General features: G+C 34.1%; 1 pseudogene; it reads left to right on the plus strand.

Moving 5' to 3' along the window:
• Positions 1-2,202, plus strand: part of LOC142612136 (uncharacterized) — a 2,793-nt pseudogene extending 591 nt beyond the window's left edge.
• The last annotated feature ends 16,230 nt before the right edge of the window (positions 2,203-18,432 follow it).

Genomic DNA, 18,432 nt, shown 5'->3' on the forward strand with positions numbered 1-18,432 from the left:
AATGGTATGTAACTAGAAATTGGTTGGAATATAGTATAGCCAAAGATGCAGCATTTTGTTTTTGTTGCTACCTATTTGGGAAAGATGTTGGTAAGCAAGGAGGACGTGACACTTTTGTAACGAAGGGATTCAGACTTTGGAATCAGCTTGGGAAGTTAGATTCCCATGTTGGAGGAGTTAATAGTGCTCATAACCAAGCTATCAAGAAGAGTGAAGCTTTACAGAAGGAAAAGCAACACATTCAAAGTGTTTTGGTTAAGCAATCAAATCAAGATAAAGCTGAATATCGGATTCAATTAAATGCAATAGTTGATTGCGTAAGATTCCATTTATTCCGAGGATTAGCTTTTCGTGGTCACGATGAATCTCAAGGTTCAAGTGATAAAGGAAATTTCTTTGAGCTTCTACAATTTCTGGGGGATCTCAATGAATCTATCAATGAAGTGACGCAAAATACTTGAAAAAATTGCAAGCTTACCCATCATGATATTCAAAAAGACATGGTGAATGCAATTGCACATGAAACATCCAAAGCCATCATCGAGGATCTTGGCAATGGGTTCTTTTCAATATTAGTTGATGAGTCACGTGATATCTCAGTGAAAGAACAAACGGCACTCGTTCTTCGTTATGTGAACAAACAAGGAATTATTATAGAGCAGTTCCTTGGTATTGTACATGTAACAAGTACCACCGCTTTGTCACTCAAATGTGCTATTGAAGGTTTACTTTGTGAACATAATTTGAGTTTATCGAGACTACGTGGGCAAGGTTATGACGGAGCTAGTAATATGCAAGGTGATATCAATGGTCTCAAAACTTTAATTTTGAAAAAGAATAAGTCAGCATTTTATGTCCATTGTTTTGCTCATCAACTTCAATTGACACTTGTTGCCGTTGCTAAAAATCACATTAACATTGCTGCTTTTTTTTTATGTGGTTAGTAATTTAGTAACTGTTGTTGGAGGCTCTTGTAAGAGAAGAGATGCTCTTCGAGATGCTCAATTTGCCAAAATTAAAGAAGATTTAGAGAATGGTGTACGAAGAAGTGGACAAGGTTTGAATCAAGAAACAAATCTTAAACGTCCTGGTGATACACGTTGGGAATCATATTATGGGACTATTCTCAACTTGATTTTGATGTTCTCTGCTGTTGCTAATGTACTTGAGATTATTGAAGAAGATGGGCTCTCTGACCAAAAAGTTGAAGCTCGATCTATTATGAGGTCAATTCTATCTTTTGAATTTGTTTTTGCTCTACACTTGATGAAAAACATTTTAGGGATCACAAATGAGTTGTCAATAGCATTGCAAAAAAAAAATCAAGATATAGTAAATGCTATGGATCTTGTTAAAGTGTCTAAGTAATGATTGCAAGTGATGAGAGATGATGAATGGATTTCTTTATTGACTGAAGTGTCTTCATTTTGTGCCACACATGATATTCTTATCTTGAACATGGATGAAATATTTGTAGTTAGTGGGAGGCCGCGACGCAACACCCAACAAAATACAAATTTACATCATTATCGTGTTGAGCTATTCTACACAGTCATGGATATGCAACTTCAAGAGCTAAACAATCGTTTTTCAGAGGTGAATACCGATTTGCTAATTTGTATGGCTTGCTTGAATCCAAGTAATTCATTTGTGACTTTTGATAAGGAAAAGTTAATACATCTAGCAAAGTTCTATCCATATGATTTTCCTAGGACAGATATCTTGGTACTTGACTCTCAGCTTCAGAATTTCATTTTTGATATGCGCAACAATGACTTGTTTTTAGAGCTTCAAAGAGTTAGTGAACTTGCTGAAAAGTTAGTGAGTACGAGGAAGCATGAGACTTATCCATTAGTCTATTTGCTTGTGAAGTTAGCTTTGACCATTCCTGTTGCTACTGCAACAGTAGAAAGAAGTTTTTCAGCAATGAAATATATAAAGAATGAACTGCGCAATCGAATGGGAGATCAGTGGATGAATGATTGCTTGGTTGTGTATATTGAAAAAGATGTAGCTTGTAGCATTGATAATGAGACTATCATGCAACGATTTCAAAAAATGAAAAATCGTAGAAGACAATTGTAAATTTTATGTATTTACATGTTTTTTGATTGTTGTTGTCAATATAAAAAATTTTCTTTTTATTAGATATACTTGTTGAGGAACACCCTGGAAAAAATTTCTGGAGCCGCCACTGCTTGAGACCTTAAAAGCTTATGTGAAACATGTTTAAATTGTACTATATGGTTTTATTCAAACATTAAGAATAAAAAAGCCAAAAATCTAGATATTTATGACATTTGTTTCAAGTTTATGCCAAACCAAAACTAAAGGCATGCCTGAGTGCAATTCACAAAGGCTTTGTGGCTTGGTTGTGTTGTCAAAATTTGTGTCTTCCAAACCAAAAAAAAAAAAAAAATCCAAAAGGAAAAAAAAAAAAAAAAAGTCAAAATTTGTGTGGTCTTCCAAACTAAAAAACAACCCTAAATAAATAAATATGCAGATGATATGTAAAAAGATGGGTATTTAATAATGAAAATTAAAAGGGTCTGAGTTAAAAGGGAAAAACCTTGGGGGAGAATATAGTGACAGATCAAGTAGCACTAAAAAAAGAATTGGTCTAAGTCTCAAAACACTAACTAAATTTGAGAAAATATTATATAATAAAGAATTGAATACAAAACATTACCTTATACAAAACATGCGGGTAGCCATTGAGATTCAAGGGAGATATAATGCTTTCATCTAAGCAGAAATATCCAACCCAAATCCAACAGGGACCACCTGGCTTCCATGTCTTTGGAGGAAAGGAGAAATATTACATATAGTTGATGACTTCAAGCAAGAGTAACAAATGGTATAAAGCTAATATATACAGATGAATTTTAAGTCACATGTCAAGTCAATGTACCTGACTCAGTTTCATTTATCTTTAACTTCTTGAGTAGGCTTACATCTTCCAACATCTGCTTTCTCTTAAAGCTCAGGCCATGGAGAGCTTTGCCCCCTGAAAGAAGCCAACCACCGATTTGTTAATGTCAAATGTTGACATAGCAAAAATAGTTTCAGAAAGCATATTTTCTAAGCCACAATGTTATGCCAGTCTTTCATTATCAAGTACATTTCATATTACCAGCTTAGGAAATTCTAATTTTCCAAAACGTTATCAATTTATCACAATGACATCCAAATGTTTACCTGTGTCCCTTTCCTTCAACCTTTTATTCTTCGCCAAGTAGACATCTTCAGCTTGTGGCCTTGTACTATCACAATCAACTTTATCTGCTGTTACATAGTAACTTCCATTAACAGCATCTTAAGGGTCACGCACCCCTGGAAAAACCATAAGTATATCTTAATGAAAGAACCGAGTGATCTAATGACACTTGGGATAGACTATGTACAACATTGTATATATTGTATAGCATTGTGCACACCATTGGACAGCATCATTCAATTTTTTGGATAAATTTCTGAAACCATTTGTGATGTGACCCAATCCATCTTGCAATAGTGCTACAACATTATATTACAAATTAATATTACAAACAACTCAACCCTTCCCAGATAGTCTCACCATAACACTATTATGATAATCTTTACTGAAGTTAGATTGACCCATGATGGACGGAAAGCACTTAGAAAGTTATCCATGACAACTGGTATACTTTGGATTCTCACTGACTTTGTATGCTTGGAAGAATGAATAGAAACTGCAATTTTTTTAGAAAGGATTTTACGTAGATCATGCAAGTAACTTTAATTTTACCACAAAAGGGGGAAAATTTTCATGACCTCCCAATTTCTCATGCTAACAAAATGGAACCTTGGTAAATTCGGAAAGCTAATAAGTTCCTTCTCTTTTACAATAGCATTGTTTAGGAACACAACCTTTCTTTTACAAATTGAAGTATTTTTTCTGCTAAAATTGATATAACTAAACTAAAATTCAAAAAAAGATAAGAAATCCAAACTATTATAAGTCTGAACTTGAAATAGTCAAAACATAAACCTACCAATTCACAGAGGCAAACGTTACAATTCAAATTGAGAGAATATTTACCTTTAACCCTAATAACTTGATACAAAACAAACTAACTTGAAGTAAACTATTCCTAAACAACTTTACAACTTCCTATAATTCACATCACTAACCATGTAAACCACCAATCAAGAAGTAAAATGCAAAACAAATTCAATGTGTACACACACACAAACTAAAGCCTGCTCACAGCCTCACACTATCCCCTGAATTTACTTAATTTTTGCAAAGCTGACTCCTCCAAGACACAAAGAATATATATTAATTAGGATCAAGGAAAGGCACAGTTAAAGAAACTTGGATTGCAAAATACCAACAATAACACAATACAGTGAAAGCAACTTTCCTACTTAATTTTCTAATTAATTTTCTGATTTCAAAACCAAAAAAGAAAAATTGCATACAATTTCCGAAAATTCTAGAATTCCATAAAAAAAAATAGTTAAAAATAGACTGGTTTCAAATTTAAGCAATACTCTTAAAAGATCTCACCTAGACTTAAATCATGAGATTGAGATCACCCAATACTCATTATGAGATTTATTAATTCCCTCCGACCAAACAAAATAACAGTTAATATTAATTTGTCAGCAACTGCGAGTTCATCAATTTTTTCATAAACACATATAGCATGCACAAACTATAAGAGATATTATGAGGTAAAAAAACAATTTAACATATGGTAATCAAAATTTAACATACCTCCACTTTTTAAAATTCCAATAGAAGGTTTATCAGTTCCAAAGCTAGTCTTTGTTGCAATAATGCAAGAATTAGCTTGGGCTAGGTTTTGAATTATTGAAATCGTATTGGATTTTAAATACAAACCCACAGGATTTTCTTGTATTCAGCTTTGGACCTGTAAATATGTAATGAACAATACTATGAAACCAATTAATGTTGTACCTAGAGAAGTAAATATCTAGGAAAGCAAGCGTACCTAGGCTTAGGGGAGAGGAATTTAAAAAATCAAAGAAAAACAATCATATCAATGTCAAGCATCTGTTCTTCCTAAATCAAAACCAATCAGACTACAATACCAAAACCTAAATCATATTTCCAAATTAGAAAAAAAAAAAAAAAAAAAAAAAAAAAAAAAAATAGAAATATTTCCTTTGTTTTCATCATTAAGTAGGCTGTCTTTCCTCTGTTTGGTTTCAATTGAAAAACTTAAAATCAGAGAAAAGAGAAAGAGGAGAGCAAGTGTACCTAGGCATTGGGTATGGATTTTGATTTTCAATTGATGCAGTGGCGGCAATCCATGGTGGCGGCGGCGGCGGTGGGAGAATCTGAGTTTTGTGTTTTGATTTTGGGGGAAGGTGAGTTTTAGGTTTAGGGGAAGGTGATGCTAGCGTGTGAGAAGAGAAGAGAGATTTTGAAGAAGCAGTTTAGGTTTCGAAGAAGTATCGGTTTAGTAATGGATATTTGGTGGGGGAAATAATGAGACTTGGGCGATTGCAATTGTTGAGTTGTGCTAGAGAAGGTGGAGCCGTTGAGTTGTGGGTGAGAAGGACTAATGGTGGTTCTGGGTTGTGGAGAGAAAATTGAGAGTGAAGATGGGCAAGGAATCGGGTTTGAGAGGAGCAATTTTTTTTTTATATTGGGCTTTATGTATTATTGGGTTTTAGAGGGGAAAAAAGTCAGATTTTTTTTTTTAGGTGATTATCGGGTAGAAGAAAACAGAATTTTTTTTTTTTTTTTTTTTTTTTTTGATGATGCTAACGTGGAAAATTGTGGTGCTAGCAGAGCTTCGGTTTTATATATATATATATATAGATAAATCTTAAGCAATAAAATAATGAATTTTTGAGAGTACAAGTCGAAGGATGAACGGTGTGGATGGAAGTCGAAGAATCTAAAGGCCATGGCGATGTACAAGTCAAATAAGCAAGAGCTTCGAATGAACATTTTGGGAAAAAAAGTTTATGCGTGTGGGAAATTTTGTGTGTGAAGGATAAAAAAAAATATTGGAAAATTTTAACTTTTAGGATAAAAAAATGTTTTGTCTAATAAGTAATGCATAGGTTATAAAAATATTGCTATAGCTTAGGAAAAATTCCACGTCAGCATTTTAATAAATAATAAATCACATAAATTTTTTTTTTCAATTTCTAAATTTTTTAAAAATAAAATAAGATAATTAAATTAATTTTCTATTCCTTTCATTATTATTAATTTTTTGGAAGAACATGTTTATGTTCTTTGTGTTCTTCCCAAAATATAACTCATATTCTTAGATCAATAACAATGAATCAAAATAACATTTTATTAAGTATTTTCTCACACAATCACACACTCAAAAGAAAACCTTCAGCCCCAAAACCTCCTTCTCAAACCAGTTCTCCAACTCTTCTAAGACATTCTCAATCCTTCCTCTCTCTCTCTTTTCCAAAAACACCAAATCTCTCTTTAACTCCATGACCGAGCACTACCATCTTTGCTCATCACACCGTCACCACTAGATCTCTCCCTAACTCCATGACCAAGCACTACTACCTTTGCTCTTTGCTCGTCGATTTTACTCTCTCTATCTCTCAATTTTGCTCAAAATTAGACCCAAATGTCTCAAACTCCTCCTCTCTTAGACCAGTTTCTCTCTCTCTCTCTCTCTCTTTCTCTCTCTCTCTCTCTCTCTCTCTCTCAAACTAGTGGGTCCCTCTCTCTCTCTCTCGCTTAGATCGGTGCTTCACTCTCTCTTTCACTCAAACGAATGTCTGTCTTTTAGTGGGTCTCTCTTTCTACCTTGATCCCTCCATGGTGGTGGTAGTTGGTGGTTATGGAAGTGGTGGTCAGTTGGGTCTAGTGGTGAGTCGTCGGGTCGGTTTGTTGATTGTTTGGTTTTGGTCTCAATGGGTTTTGGTGTTTTGATTTTGAGATGTTATGGTGTTTTGGTGTTTGCTAGGTTTTGTTCTCAATGGTTTTTGGTGTTTGGTTGCTAAGAAAATGTAAGAAAAGAAACAAAAATTGACTAATCAATTTTATATCCTAAAAGAAATTCTCATTTATATTATTTTTTGCTACTGCTACTGCTAATTTTTATTTTTATTTTTTAATCTTTGGAAAAGTTAAAACAGAGAACACCCACATAGCTCTGTAAATTTAGCATAACACAAACAAATTTACAATTTATTAGCAAAATTCCTTAAGACCCAGTTCAAGTACTAGCAATACAATTAAAAAAAAAAAGACTAATTACCAAAAAAAAAGAAAAAAAATCTAATGTCATTGAGATTAAAAAAGAAAAAAAGAACTAATTTTTACCAAGCCTCAATGGTTGTTTTTGGGGCCTTAATCGGCGAGCGGCAGCAGTGAGTGCTAATAGAAAGAGACCCAAATTGGGTTTTGAGAGTGAGGATGCATAGCGGTGGTGGGAAGTAGGAATGACAACGGGTCAGGTTCGGGCCAGGTTTTTGCATACCAGAACCCGACCCGCGAACCCGGCCCGAATAATAATCGGATTTTTTCCCGGGCCTCGCGGGTCCCGCGGGCCCCGTTTAGCTTCTTGGGCCCAAATCTGGCCCAAAAAAAAATGAAGCAAATAAGATTTTTGCCTAGATCAGACGATGAGGAAGTTCGAAGGCAGAGGTCGCCTCCCTTTGGATCTGCCGAAATTACAAAATCGCAAAGTCAATCCAATCCAAAACAAAACAAAACAGCAAATTGCAACAGCTATGGAGGCTATGGAGATCTATAATATTGAGGAGAGGAAAGTAAGAGATGCAAAGCCCTGGCTATGGAGGCGGATCAAACAGAGGAAGCGAGATGAGATGAGATGAAGAACGTGGCTGTGAGAGGCAGAGACGCCATCTGAGGTGTGAGTAGAGAGGCGTGAGTTGTGGTTGTGGCTATGAGGTGTGAGGCCGTGTGCTTTGTGAGGTGTGACTCGTGTGAGGCCGTGTGAGGTGTGAGGCTGTGTGCTAAGTGAGTGAGTGTGCTTTTGTGAGGCAGTGAGGGTAAGGAGGGAGGCGTGAGCTGCTGGGAATGAGAGGGGCGGCTGGGCTGGTAGTGACTTAGGGAGTTAGGGTTACAAATCCCAAATTCTCAGTGATATATATATATATATATATATATATATATATATATATATATATATATATATATATATATATATATATATATATATATATATATAAGAGGGGTTTTTAGTAATTTAACATAACCGGGTTTTTATCCGGGGCGGGTTTCGGATAAGAGGGGTTTTTTATAAAACCCGGACCCGACCCAGACCCGCTTCGGGTTTTTTTTAAAACCCATACCCGACCCTATTCTTTATCGGGCCAGGTATCCGCGAGGCGGATCTAAATTGCCATCCCTAGTGGGAGGATCGATTGCTAGGTTTTGAGAGTGACGAGAGATTTTGAGAGAGAGAGAGAGAAAGAGAAAGTGTTTTTTTTTTTATTGAGAGGGAGACAAACGGATGAGAAATGAAAAGGTTGGGCACTAAAGTGATAGGTATAGGCAAGGAAAAAAAAAAAAAAAAAAGGACCAAAAATGTGTTTGGGCAATTAAAAGGTCTATTGCGACGGTCACTAAAACCGCCGCTATAACTAAGAAAACATGCCGCAAAAAGGCATATATTGTGGCAGTTCAGTATACTACCTCTATAACTAAGAGAAACACTACTAAAACACATATATTGCAGTGGTTTTTTATACCGCCGCTGTAGAGCACCACAAAATCCTATATATATATATATATATATATATATATATATATATATATATATATATATATATATATATATATATATATATATATATTGTGGTGGTTTAATAGAGCCACAATATATCTCATGTACATGAGCGGTTCAAAAAAGAACCACAATATGTAACATATAGTGGCAGTTTTAGTAACTACCGCAAAAAACCCACCGCAATAGCTTGTTTTTCTTGTAGTTTATGATTTTTTTATTTTTATGAGAAACAAACATGATTTAGGTGCTTAAGATCTCATAATATATGGTTTTTTTTAAGAAGGTAATGTATGGTAATTAAAACTTAGAAAGGTAAAAAAATCAAAGCTACCTTACGATTTAATTTACACCTATAAGCATGTTTAACCCATTCATTTAAAAAAATTAAGAAATTAAATTTGAACCTTAAATTTTTTTTTTCCTTCTCTAACCGGTAGTATTTTTAATCACCAGGCTTGTAACTTTTTTATCGATCGGACAAAGATTTTTATGGGTATCCACCTGATAACTTAAGTATCCGTCTTCCTTCATTGATGGCAAAAAAAAAAAAAAAAAAAAAATCCTGTTTTTGGTCTGTATAATATATAGATATATAAAATTATAAATCATAGCATCTCTCAGAAATCTAAATCAAATCATTCTTTCTTCCAAAGTGCATAATATCAAACAATTCAAATGCAAAATATGCAGTACCTCCAATTTTTTTCATACAAGTTACTTGTTATTACTATACTTCAACATGTGTAGAGCTATAGATTATATTGGATCCAACATTGCGACTACCATCATTGTTGATCAGTTAGGCAAAGGAAACTTCAAGTTATTATATATATCAAATGAGAGGATTATGGGGTTTTTTGTCAATCATGAAATTTAGGAAATGATATTATGGGGTTTTATGTTGTGTATGACATTATGTACAACATCGTGTATTAAAATAATAAAATTTGTTTGATTGTCCAAAATTGTTAGAGAGATATTAGATCTGTGTCCAAGATAAAAAATGAGAGATATATTAGCCACCATGGCTCCCTATGTGTCCAAGATCAAAAACCAAGCAACCCGTGACTTACTTCTTAGATCTGTGCACATCAAACCTTCACCTCCCACGACCAAAACCTAGGAACCCGGTCTCCATCAGTAGCTGCATGTGCAGTCCCTATCTCCAGCGAATCATCCACGCGCTACTGAAGATTCTTAACTCCTAGATCAACCATTGGACACATGCGTTGCCATGTAGGCCTTGTCGTCTGCCGATCTATATCACCCAATAATTTGGCCCTCAACCGACCCTACATGTGCTCTTATGTGCCTTCGGATTTTTGGCCACACCTCCACATGCCAGTGAACACTGCGCCGAAGAACACTGCAGATGTCATTTAACGTCATCCGATGACATTGTAGGCACTACATTTTGTAACCCCTACGAATCGAGCCCCCGTTCTCCAATGATGCTGAAATTCTAAGGCCTAAGGTTGGTTTAGGGCCCAATCAAATTACAAATTGACTTGAGAGATGCTAAAATGGAAAATATAACATTTTATGAGCAAATAAATCTATTTTTGGAAAATAAAAGGCCAAGGAAACCATTGGCCTATGGACGCAGGCAAGAACCTACATATGCATGTCTAATGCATGCGTACGGAGGCACGAACCTGCGTATACAGCTAGGATTCCAGAAACTACGAAAGACAAATTTTTCTACACTAATGTTGAGGTTTAAAACAAATCCCACATCATTTGGGAGCCGTTCTAAATCCCTATTTCTCACTATATAAAGCTATACATGACACATTTTCAAAACACACAGAAAATCCTAAGGGAAAATCTAAGATTCACTATTTCTTGTGAATCAAAGAGGGAGTTTTTCATAAAACATCCTCAAGCCAATTTTATTTTGGTTGTGAATAGATTGACTAAGGGGAATGGTCAAAAATCAAGCCAAAGAGCTTTTTGTTGTGAGGTATAGGTTCTAACCTCTTTTCTTTCATTTTTGCTTTTTAATCTTGTTTTAGTTTTGTTTCCTTGCTTTGGTTGTGTTTATTTATGTTTGCTTAGTTTAGGTTTTAGTTGTTTTCTGTTTTAAAGCATGCTAGGTTGCTAGATTTGTTATTTTTCTAATTTATGTTCTTGCTTTCTGGGTTAGGATTTTTTAGGGCGTGTTTGCATACACATGCTTGTGCATTTGTACATGGGCTCAAAGTATGCGTATGCATACAATTGGCCTATGTATGCAGGCCTATGCATGCGCACGCATACTCATGCCCCAAAACCTTAATCTGAGTTTTTCTGCTTCTATTTCTTTGTTTCTTTAATATCATATGCTCCTGTTTTGTTCCTCTTTATGCTTTTAAGTCTCTGTTCCTCTGTTTAATTGTTTGAAAAGTCTTTTTTATTTTTTGTTTCTAAAAACATATCTAATTTTTCTCTTACAAACCTAAAATTATTTTTTACTTTTCCAAAACAAAGCTGGTTCTTTTTAACAAAATCTCTTTTTTTTTTTCTTTTACAAAAACAGATCTAATTCTAACAAATCAAATCTTTTTTAAAAAAACTGTATACAAAACAAATCTTTTTTTTTTCTTGATAAATTTTTCTTTTTAACCCTTTATAAAAACGGATTTGATTTTTTTAACACAATCTTATTCCCCTTGTTTCTAAAAACATATCTTACTTTTTTTAACAAACCAAGTCTTTTTTTTTTTTTAATCCTCAAAACAAATTTGAATTTTCTTTAAAAAATAGGACATATCCATAAGGCAGATTTATTTAAATTAATTTTTGCCAAGTGTTTGTCATGTGTTTTCAACATATCATTCAACATAATTCAAAAATGGGTATATTGGTCATTAGAGTCTAGAAGACCAGACTCTGTCTGGGCGGAATGAGTGTCTAACACATTCCCATTCTGTAACCTAGCCCCCAAGCTTAGGATTTTTGTATAGGTAGATTAGTGTTTTGTCTTTTAATTTTGGTAGATTGTAAATAGGACCAAAATTTTGTATTCTTTTGCATAGATTGTAACTTGAACCCAATACCTTGTAAGGTTAATTTACCAAAATTGTACTTTTTTATTCAATCAATGACATTCGAAGTATTTTGAATATGTATTTTGTATTTAGTTTTTCTTATTTTTTGTATAAAAAAAATAAGTGGAGACTTCACACTACTACCCAAAAGAGAGGTGCCCTCACAAGCACCCTAATCTCTTTTTTTGAGAGGGCCCCTCTCACAAAAAGCAACCTGAAATTTCTACATGTTTTAGACATGAGTTGCTTGATGGTCACGGCAAGTCCAACCTGTAATTGCTAAATAAATGGTGCTCGCTATTAGAGATTGATATTCTAGCTACCTTCTCACAGTTAGGCATCAGTAAACTTTACCATTTGAACTCATAATAAATGTAATTGATATCACATTTAAAAAATTGAATGGTCCCATTAACAAGTGTAGTAAAGTATCCGTTAAAGAAAAACTTAACCTACACTTAATGACAAGTTTTTGGCCAACTTTATAGTGTGCAGATCGAGCCGGCTTAATTTATAGGGAAAAAAAGAAACGTATACAAGAAGTTAAAATTTTAACAAAGAAAAAAATATCCTTGTTTACATTTCTCTCAAACTCAAAATGCTTAGTCATATTGAAAATTAACTATAACAACCTCTCACAGCAATTAACAAAAATCACTAGATTCTCTTAAAAATTAGAGCAACATCAGAGCATACGACATTTGGAAAAAAAAAATTTTGACAACTTGAGAATTTTTTATTTTAAAAATTTTAATACAGCTAAATGCTTGAATTTCAGAGAAATGTGAACAAGGATCTTTTTGTCACTTTGTTAAAATTTTTAACTTCTTGTATACGTTTCTCTTCTCCCTAATCCTATAATGGTGGCCATGCACAATAAAGTCAGCCAAAAAAACCTGTTATTAAAGCACATATTAAGTACTTAACTGATGGAATCGATGGTGGTACAAATGCCTTACTTTCCAAGTAATTTGGTCAGCTTGTTTAGAATACCGTAAAGTGTATGGACCATTACGTATAGTCTTTACTTGAATTTTGAATTGGAGTTATTCTTTAGTTCATAATTCCATGGTTTGCTAAACAACCCCCAAATTTAATAGCGGTCTCAATTGAAAATGCCACTGTAGTTCGTGCATATTCACTATCTACAGGCGTATTTTTGGCAACCGCGGCTAGAAAGAAATTGTTGCCCCTTTTTTTTATTGAGTAGTGGGGTTGAAATTTTGCAAGTGATGAACCAATTAATTGTATGGGGTGACATGGACAATGGACACCTGTAAAAAAAAAAAAAAAGTAATTAGAGAGACAGTAAATATTCTCTTTCTTTTTAAGGAAAAAATCAATTAGTCCATAACTTGATAAGAACATGGAGATCTATTAGGTACATACATTGGAGTGAAGTTTTCTTTAAAATAATAATGACAAGAGTGAGTATTTTTTTTTAGAGAGTTTTAATTTATGGCATCCACTCCTGATAATAGCCCTCTCTTATTCAACCATCAGATATTTTACCAATTGAGCTAACTGGAACTTACAATAAAAGTAAGTAATTAATATAACATAGTTAAGCTAAAACCCATAAGGTGGCAAGGTTTTTAAAGTACATTAGGTTCCCTAATTGAATTCAAACACTTGGTTGTTTTGAATTTAATTTTTCTTAAAAAGGATAACATTGTTTTTATTTTATTGGTTAATGTAACCAAGTTAATTCAATCGAGAAACCTAATGAACTGCATCTAAGGAATTGTACTTAAATTTTATTATTTCTTATGTCTTTGTTATGATAAATAAGCAGTAGTGGCTCTAGAAATCTTTTCCTAATCATCAAGAAACTTAAATTATACAAAATTTAATAAAAATGTAACTTCATATATTGAAAAAAAAAATACATGCAAATACATAGTCTTACAATTTTCTTCTATGAACCTAATGTACTGCATCTGCATCTAAGGTATTGTACTTAAATTTTATCATTTCTTGTTTCTCAAAAATAAAAAAAAGTTTTATCCTTTCTTATGTCTTTATTATGATAAATAAGCAGTGGTGGCTCCAAATATATTTTCCTGATCATCAAGAAACTTAAATTATACAAAATCTAATAAAAAGATAACTTCATATATTGACAACAACAAAAAAAAACACATAAATACACAGTCTTACAATTTTCTTCTATGAATTTTCTTATTTTGAAATCGTTGCATGATAGTCTCATAATCAATGTTACAAGCTACATTTCTTTAAAAATTTTAGCTCAATAAAAAAAAAAATTGGACTTTTTCTTTTTTTTTGTAAGGGCCTAATATATTTTTAAGGAGATCAAAATTTTCCTACAAACTTAGTTGCTCACTAAACAAATTAACATGGCTACATATTTTGAAAATTTAACTGTTAAATTGCATGTTATTAATGTTCTTAAAACAAATCAAATTTTATGTCAATCAAATGTTACTTACTATTTGATCCATTAACTTATTATATATATATATATATATATAATTTTAGACTACAAAAACTCTAAATTCAAACATTTGATTGACAATATAGTTATTGATCTTTGATCTTCTTGAAATTTTCAAATATGGAGGATAAAAAAATTGTAATTCGATGGTAGAATTATCAAAATTCACATCCAATAAAAAAAAAGATTGAGCGGAGTTGTAGCCTTAGAGTCCGTTTGGATAGAACTTATTGCTGAAAACTGAAAACTGAAAACTGAAAACACTGTATAAAAATAATTTTTTAATGTGTAAAAATTACTGTTCATCCCAAAAAGTACTGTTCATTGGCCTAAAATCACTGTTCATGGCCAATGAACAGTGACACATGCGCGTGGAAAAAAAAAAAAAAACGGCCAGACGTGGACGCAACTGTGCTATCCAAACGCCCTCTTAGTATACAACCAAGTTTGTTGCCAAATTTTGTCCAAATTTTAATTATGTTAGGCCTAAAAAAAATTATGGTGGTCACTGTGAGAGACCACGCCCCCGTCCTGTTTTATATGGTGTGTTGTGCCAAATCCAGGTGAATGGGTGGAGTCGTGTTATTGCCTCTCAAAATGGAGGTTCAACTAGTTATATTTTTCCTTTTAGATTAAGGGTTTTAGAATGAAGTCGCCACTTATTTAATTATTGGAAAAATAAGAAAACCGAAATTGAAAAATTTCTCATTTTATTAATTTTCAATTGAATTTACATTGATCATAGGAAAATTACATAGCTTTGGTCCTAGATACAATCTAAGATAAAGTACATGGCTTTGTTTCCTAGTTACAATCTAAAAATTGAAAATTACATGGATAAGCATTTGATCTACTAACCCTTGATCTAAGTTCGGAGGCTATGTTACAAGGTGAGAAGGTATTAGGCACCCACCTTACCCGGTGAAACCGGTCTTCTAGACTATGGTGGCCAATATTCATATCACATCATCCAATATGTTATCAATCAATTTGTATGTTGAATTTAATGTGTGTGCATGTGATAAACCCTAATTCAATTTATTAAGCATTGCATTTGGATTTGAAAAATAAATTTTAGTGAATGTGTGTGGATGGTGATATCCTAGATTCAAGGCTTTGAAAGAATTATGAAACAAACACGTTTTTCATATTTTTTTATGTAGATTTAAGATCAAAACTAGTGTTTATGCATGAACATGTGATGAATAACCAAGAACATGTGAAGAACACATAAAAACATTTAAGAACATTCAAAAATATTCAAGAGAATTTAAATAATTACTATCATGCTTTAATCTTAAATTCTCATCATAGCAATACAAAAAAACAAGTTAGGGAAATGGATTATACCTTCATGCAATATCCATATGGTAGATGAGGAGACTCTTGAGAGAAGTCCTAAGGGTGGAGGAAAAGAAGAGTTAGGAGAGGAAAAGTGAGTCTCACTCAATACCTTGAATCTCAAGAAGACCAAGATATGACAAGACTACTCAACTTCCTAAAACTCAAGAGATGAGAAGAGAGGGGATTTTTGTGTGTCCTAGAATGAAGGAGAATGGGGGGGTTTATATAGTAGTGGTGGAGGAAATATGAATGGAAGGCCATTAATGAGGGTTGACAAAGAATCATGAACCTAGACCTCATTTTAGCCTTGGGGGAAATCTGGAGCATTAAATGTAGAGATCGGTGGGAGTGAGGAGCAAACCAAAATTCGGTTTTCCCGTAACTGCTGTAACAGCCTGTAGAGCCAATTTCGAAGAATCATATCTAACTCAATTCTGATCGAAATTGTCTCGTTCTTGTGCTCAAATTGAAGCCCCGGATGTCTAGTTTTTGGAAAAATTAACCTCATTCACAGATTCAAAATATTCTGAGAGATATCGATGAAATAGTGAGCAGAGGTCATTTATTAAAAAATGGTTTCAGCACAATTAACTTTAATAGGTCCCAAACTAACTCCCAATTAACATTAAATGACTCCAATCAAATGTAGTCCTAACCAATCAAATTATGACACATCATTATTCTCAAATTGATTATAATTATAACCAATTGGAATCAATTGTTCATAATCACATATGGTCGGACTCAATTTGTGACAGTGCATCTCAGTCATTAAAATTTGATTTGATGATTACTTTCAATCTGGTGGTCCGATTAGGGCTTATGACCGATCGATTGATCGTTACAACATCAAGATCATTTTGGTGAAATGAGATTAAGGATTTAATGACTAGAATCAAGATGCATATTTTCAAGGCAAAATTACCCTTTTATCCTCCAAGTGAGGTTAAATACGGGTTACAAAATGAGGTGTCAACAGAATGCCTCTTATTAACAGAGCTTGAAGAGCGAATGTCAATGCATGAAAAAGACACCTAACTTTGCAATCAGTATTTAATCGTGGTGAATGTAGATAAGAATGCGGACCGTCATGTAGTGGATCAAAATGTGGACCGAATCTCCGGGGAGATTGCCTACGTACCTCTTGATGAGAGGATCAGGTCCTAACGTAGTTCATACATGCAGCCCTTTTTTTATGTTTTTTTTTTTTTTTTGGAAAAAAGTACAAGACATGCTTACCAGTGGTCACGACAAAATGAGGATTTTAGTCATGATCTTGAATTTTGGACATGCTTCCCAAAGGTCCGATGGATTTGAAGTTTTGGGCGTGCTTCCCAGTGGTCCGATGGATTGAAGTTTGGACGTGCTTCCCAAAGGTCCGATGGATTTGAATTTGGACGTGCTTCCTAGAGGTCCATTGAAATTGAAGTTTTGGACGTGCTTCCCAGAGGTCTGATGGATTGAGTTTTGGACGTGCTTCTTAAGGTCCGATGGAATTGAATTTTGGACGTGCTTCCAAGAGGTCTGATGGAATTGAAGTTTTGGACGTGCTTCCCAAAGGTCCGATGGAATTGAATTTGGACGTGCTTCCTAGAGGTCCATTGAAATTGAAGTTTTAGACGTGCTTCCCAGAGGTCCGATGGATTTGAGTTTGGACGTGCTTCTCAGAGGTCCGATAAATTGAAGTTTGGACGTGCTTCCCAGAGGTCCGATGGAATTGAATTTTGGACGTGCTTCCCAGAGGTCCGATGGATTGAAGTTTGGATGTACTTCCCAGAGGTCCGATGGAATTGAAGTTTTGGACGTGCTTCCCAGAGGTCCGATGGAATTGAGTTTGGACGTGCTTTCGAGAGGTCCGATGGAATTGAATTTTGGACGTGCTTCCTAGAGGTCCGATGGAATTGAATCTTGGACGTGCTTCCTAGAGGTCAGATGGAATTGAAGTTTTGGATGTGCTTCCCAGAGGTCCGATGGATTGAATTTGGACATGCTTCCCAAAGGTCTGATGGATTTGAGTTTGGACGTGCTTCCCAGAGGTCCATTGAAATTAAGTTTGGACATGCTTCCCAGAGGTCCGATGGATTTGAATTTGGACATGCTTATCAGAGGTCCGATGGAATTGGATTTTTTTGGACGTGCTTCCCAGAGGTCCGTGGATTTGAAATTTGGACGTGCTTCCCAGGGGTCCGATGGATTGAAGTTTAGACATGCTTCCCAGAGGTCCGATGGTTTGAAGTTTGGACATGCTTCCCAGAGGTTTGATGAGATTTGGAAGCCATTATTCATGCCAATATTTGTGGGCCTTTTACCGTGGTACCTGCAAAATAAAGATTTTCAATTAGTAACAGAGTTATTCATTGAAAAGAATTTGGCATACCTGGCGAATGCCACTAGTTTGGGATATCTTCCATGCTTCGATGAATGCTAAGGGTAGACAATTGACTTGATGTTGCACCACTAGAGAATATTGAAGAGGATCATAGCTTTCTATTCCTGAAAAAGAATTTTTTGAAGAATTTTTTTTTTTTTTTGAAAGATTTGAATTCCTATATTTTTTTGAAAGAATTGAAAATCTTGGACGATGTTTTTTTTTTTTTTGAAAGCCTAATTAGAAGTCTTGAATTTTTTGAAAAATTTTGGAAATCTTGAATTTTTTTTTTTTTTTTTTTTTTGAAGGAATTGATAACTTTGATTGATGAATTTTTTTTTTTTTTTTTTTTTGAAAAATTTGGAAATCTTGAAGTTTTTGAAGGAATTGAAAATTTTGATTGATGAATTTTTTTTTGAAAGCAACCTAAGAAGTATGAGCCCAATGCCCCTAGTCCCAAGGCTTTTTGAAAAATCTCTCTTTTCTTTTCTTCTCTCT

Source organism: Castanea sativa, chromosome 10 (genome assembly GCF_040712315.1).
Source record: "Castanea sativa cultivar Marrone di Chiusa Pesio chromosome 10, ASM4071231v1".
In the NCBI taxonomy this organism is placed as follows: domain Eukaryota; kingdom Viridiplantae; phylum Streptophyta; class Magnoliopsida; order Fagales; family Fagaceae; genus Castanea; species Castanea sativa.